The sequence below is a fragment of the Apteryx rowi genome, unplaced genomic scaffold (genome assembly GCF_003343035.1).
Source record: "Apteryx rowi isolate R43461 unplaced genomic scaffold, aptRow1 scaffold_2, whole genome shotgun sequence".
Lineage (NCBI taxonomy): Eukaryota > Metazoa > Chordata > Aves > Apterygiformes > Apterygidae > Apteryx > Apteryx rowi.
Genome location: NW_020448307.1, coordinates 4,648,325 through 4,654,070, shown reverse-complemented (window position 1 = coordinate 4,654,070; position 5,746 = coordinate 4,648,325).

Genomic DNA, 5,746 nt, shown 5'->3' with positions numbered 1-5,746 from the left:
GCCAGCACTATCATCACGATGCTTCACCTTTATACAAACCCATCTTTATAGGGTTCAGTACCTCTGCAGGTGCTGCATATGTAATGATAGTGCAATACTTGAGTCTTGTACGGGATTTGCACTTAATGGTCATTGGGAAAGGTCATTTTTATTATCCCCATTGTAAAGACTTTGAAAACAAGGCTGAAAGCTAAGAGAGCTACACAGAAGCACTGACGGAAATCCTGAAGTCTGTGAGGTCATCTGTCTCACCAAATTTCTGGTTTCATGGAGGCAGCGTCCTCAGAGGGCCTCCAGGTTCTGCACAATTATTTTGCAAGCAAGAGTTCAGATTCTTCCCCTAGAAGGAAGGCATAAACCCATAAGTGCTGCGTTTGTCATAGACAAAAATAGGGCTTGATGTGCGAGTTGCGCATGAAAAAAATTGAAGGCATGACTTCAGAAGTCAGATGAAGTCCCATTGGAAAGATTGATTGAACAGAGAAAGAAAAGACAGGCTGAAAGTTAAGAGACTGACAGGAAGCCAATATTTCTGAAAAGCTGCAGAAAAGTCAAGGATAAGTGTACCAGGAAAAAGATGTGCCTGGGCCAACTCATGACAATTCCATAAAGCTTTTTTCCACTGTATCTTGAATGACAGCATCCAACAAACAAACCCTTCCTGTCACCTTCCTTTCCAGGAGGATGTAACTAATCCTTCGGAAAATTATTATACCTTAGCAGGAGGATGCTTTCATGCTATGCAGCCTGCTGCATGACTCACTAGACACTTGATGCCTTACTGTACATGCACCAAATAACCCCTCCTAGGAAAAGCTCTGAGCCTCCACAAGGTACTTACTCATAAAATATTACAAAACATTAAGGCATCATTAATTGTGGGAGGAAAATAGCCCCCCTGGCAGATATTTATATTTCGGGAATTTACTGATTTCTGCAAAATCTCTCAGATTTGTCACTGAAAAAGACTTTAAAAAAAAAAAAAGGGAAAAGAAAAGAAGAGAAAAACACAAGTGTTGCCTGAGCCACAGCTGGACACCTCAGATGCTGATTGCCCCTTCGAGTCTATCTTTCACCAGAGCTATCACTACCCTTCACTTTTCTTTTTACTCCTCCTGAGACCGAGCCTAACAGGTGCAATAACTTCCCAATAGCTCACATGTAGCAATTAGCACTGGTGTACAGTGGAAGAGCAAGGAGGCTAATTTCTTCCAGCAATGTCATGTGGGTGGCTTCACCTCTGCCTTTAGCTTTTGGCTTTTTAAGGCCCAGGGGTCGTCTTTCTACAGCACATCTGGCTGGGGTGCCTCAGCATCATCCACACAGCTGTCTCCCTTTGCCTGGCCTTTGACCCGAGTGGATGCTTTTGCCCTTATGCGTTCAAGACGCGGTTGTGCAACGAGATGCACGTAGCCACCAAGCTTTGCTGCATTCACCCACTGCGCAGCCTCCCTGGACTGACCACCCAAACATCAGCACATGGGGCAAATCAAGGTTTTTTGTAAGCCAAGCAAACAATGCTCCAAGATTTCCGTGATTCTGGAAGAGCACATGTTTTCCACTACATCACTTTGCATGCAGTCTCTCCTGGGACAGAGCACAGCCTTGTTCTCTTGCTTTAAATCTATTCACAGAAGGCCACTGGAAAAGTCTGGAAGTAAGAGTTTTCTAGGCAAAAAGTAGTCCCTGGTTCTTGCCTTAAAATGCAAATGAGCGAGACCACCACATTAAACTTCCCAAAACGAAGCATTTCACATTCAAATGTTTGCTTTGGTGTACAGTTTCCAGCCCTTCAGAAAAGCTGCTTTATTTTCAATGTCCCAATTCAGAAAAGCGTTTGTGCTCAAGCAGCACAGAAAGCACCTTTCAGCACGGGCCTTTCGCTTAAATTATCGCTGGGAGCTGACAAGATTTCAGGACTTACACTGAAGCACACACTTAAAAGCTGTACTTTTCCTAAATGGGCTTCAGCATACATTTAATTATTTTCTTGAACTGGAGCCACTGCAAATGAAGGAATTATTGTTATAAAAAGTGTAAACAAGGGAGGCTGCACATTCCTGCAAATATTCAGTATAAAAGCACTCTTGCTCCTAAGGAAAAAAAAGTGAGATTTTTTTCCTCAAAAAGGCTCATATTTACTCTGTTTGGCTCTTTTTCTCCCCGAGATGTCTCAGCCTGGCAGCAACTTTATGCCGAAGATAGCCTGGTTTGAGCTTACAAGGGAACGCACCCTGCACAAACTGGTTTTCTGCTAGAAACGTTCCGAAAGCGGGCAAAAAACAACATTACTGGTGCAACATATTTACATGAACACCCCAGCAGCACTGGCCACAAGAACCACCTTGCCTGGGTGCCTCCACAACGCAAACTTTACACTGCAAAGGGTAATCCCAGGAAAGGACGATTTTAACCTGCAGCACTATTGCTCTTGTGCCAGAAACGGTGCACGCGTGGCCCGGGATGAGGGCAAGGACGCCGCTAGTGGGGATCGCACCACCCCGTGCAGCCTTTCCTCGACAGCCTCTCTCCAGGGCTTGGGAATCAAATGAGTTTCCCTCGGTCTTGCTCAAGGAGCTGCTGCCCGTGAAAGCAAGGATTGCTGGCTGAGGCAATAGCCCCAGGGAAGAGATTTATCTGGAAAGTGGCCTGGAAGCCTCATATTAGCCATTAGCTAATAGCAATTTTTAAACACAGGAAGGCTGGACTGGATTTGAACCAGCCACGCTCATGGCAAAAATACTTGTACGCTACAGTCAGGCCCTTAATTACCCCCAGCCAGGCCTGCTTCAGGCTCGGACCAAACACCGGTATCTCCTTCTGAAGCCAGCCCCGAGTGGACCAGACTCCCGCTCTCCACGGTTGCAGCTTTCCCAGCAAATACCCCGGCTTTGCCAGCTGCACGTGGCCAGCGGCCTCTTCCCCCCTGCGGCTGCTAAGCCAGCCACGTTAACCCCTAGACTAGCGTTTGGTGCCTCTGTGGCAGCAGATTGTGGCCCCCTCACCCAAAAGTGCATGGATTGAGCCCAAAACTGCTAGCTGGTCTCCTCTCCACCCTGGTACGTGCAATGCAGGAACACCCCTAGTCAGGCTTTTGTTCTGCTGGAGTAAATTGTTGTCTAGAGACCCCCAACAGCTAACAAGTGGACCGCCAGCTCGGCTTGCTATTTTGGGGATGGGTATCCTGGAGAGACCCAGCTTCTCCCTTCCAGCTGCAGCTCTCAGATAGGAACATTTTTCAAATTTACTGCATTGGCCTCCATCGCTTGACCTGGTCTCTATGGAGCTCCTCAACCAGTACTTCCCTAGGAGAGTTATGTTTTCCCTCAGCACCAGGGACTTCCTTCTTCCTTTAACTTCCACATTTAGTTACTTTAAAACAAAACTAAAAACAAAAACAAAACACACACACACACACAAGATTTCTCTTCAGAAGATGACACATAAGTTTTGTATTCTCATAATCTCAGCACTCCTTATTTCCTCATCTTTCAACTGCTCGTTTCTCTCGCTTCCTCCCTTCACACCCTCAAAGTCTGTAGCAATCCCTCCTCGCTCCGCGGTTATCTTCCCCATCCCACTTAGAGCACAGAGAATAGGGCAAGGGAATGCGTGACTCCCTGCTAGTGCTGGATTGAGAAAAACAGCTCCAAGAAACGCAGGATCAAACCAAGAAACCCATAATCTTCTGATCAAATACAGCAGCTCAACCGTTGTCTTTAATCTCAGCCATCTGAGTAAACGCTCACTGACCACAGTGGAAGAAGAAACAAGGTAGCTTCAACCAGGGGAAGTGGGGGGAATTAGGTCATCTCCAGAGTTTCCACCAACGTTTGAAACATGGTCTGTAGAACACCAAAGTGCTGGTGGGGCTCCCAGACGTGGCGCTCATGGGAAAGCTCCCTGGGATGGCTTCTCAGCCACTGACATCTCCATAGCTCTTCTCAGGATGTGGGATCCCAGGAAAATTATAGAGGCAACACAGTGGGGAAACCATTCCTGCATCTCTGGCACTGCAGAGAGCTGTCTTTGGCAGCAGCAGCAGCTCAGAGAACAGCCTGGGTGGTGGGATGAATAAGGGAAGGAGAACTACAGAAAGAGAGGACCAGAAAGGATAAGAAGTGGGAGACTGCAAAAAAGACAATTAGCTTGAAGCCATAATCCCAATGGGGAGGATCATCCCTGGAGCCCAAGGGCCACAGAAAGACTTAGGCACCTACCAGCTGCTGTAGAAATCTGAAGCCAGGAGTGAGATCTTGAGAGCCCCTGGGGAAAGTAGGAATCTGCACTGCCATGTAATGTAAATCCTGTTGGGATTCATAAGGCTGGTGTCCCTCCTCAAAGCAAGCTTAGCAAAGCCGGGCTGCCCAGGAAACACAAAGCAAAGCTCTCATATTACTTCCTCACCACCAGCCCCAACATCTCCCCATGCACCAGGCTGCGGGAAGCCAGGGCTGTATTCCCAGGAGGGGACTAAAACTGCTAACTCTGGTCATATGGGAATTTTTGTAATTACAAATTCACAATTACACTTTTAAGCAAAGCTTCCCTCACTCCCAACTACTCAAGTAGTTCCATTTTTACAAAGAAACACTTAATAGGCCAAACAGCAAGAGAGTAACTGCAAGGGGCACTCACCAAGCGAAGGGCAGCTCTACCTTCTAGCATCTCAAGCAGTAGAGGATTTATATCAGTTACTCTTGCAGCATCAGGGGAAAAAACAAGTCTCTGCCCCTACAATTGTACATGCTACTAAGCAGGCTCCACAGTGCTTTCTCTATCTCTCTCAGGTGGAGTAAATAGTTAATTATTCTAATTACAAGAAGCTGAGCATCTCTAAGGAGCCAGTCTCCTAGCATGATTCTTCTCCCTTGGGCTGCTGTGCATAGATAGCTAAAAGGATTCCCCATCAGCTCTGGCCTTAAATAATAATGAGAATTACATCACACCACAAGAAAAAAAGATGAGATGGAAGGTTGGGGAGGGGAAATAAAAGAAGAGCCTGATTATTTTTCACACACTTGAGTGATGCAGATGACTCACATATGGCATATGGGATTTCAGTTTGGGCTTTTAATGGAAGAAAAGCTTTCCTCATCTTTCTCAGCCAGGGCAACCAAAACAACCTAGATTTTTTTGTATTCTGCACTTGATACCTTTTCTCTTTCTTTTCCCCCTTTTTTTTTTTTTTTGCCTGGTAATCATTGCTTTCACCCAAGGTAATAAATGGCCAGAGAGTGAATATAAAGCCTGTAGGTCAGTGCAGAAATGATCGTGGCATCCTGGAGCACAAGAGCTCAGCTTCAGGTGTTCAGCTGAGGCAGCAGCACTCCCGCAGAAGGGCAGTCACGTATCTGCTGCGCCATCTTTGAAGTGGAGATAGCAACTTCTTTCATAAAATGCTCTGAGGCTTCTTGTTTTTAAGTTCACTCTTTGCTTATTAAATCCCCGACCTCAATACCTTCAGAAAGCTTCTTGGCTGCATGTGGACATGGTGAATAAGGAGCCTGTAGTGCTTGCCAGGTGCTGGCTGCATGCTGCCAGGGCACGACGGTCAACCGGGCAAGCCGGGGACATTCCGGCAACTCTGACCTGCAGGTACTAGTAACCCCATCTCAGGGTCTGGCAGGCTACTGGGAGGTCCCACAGTCCTATTAAGTGATGAGCTGGGAGTAGCCCCTCAGATCCAGCCTCGGGAGAAGGAGGGAGCTCAGGGCTCCATGTCCCCGGACGCTTTGGCACTATG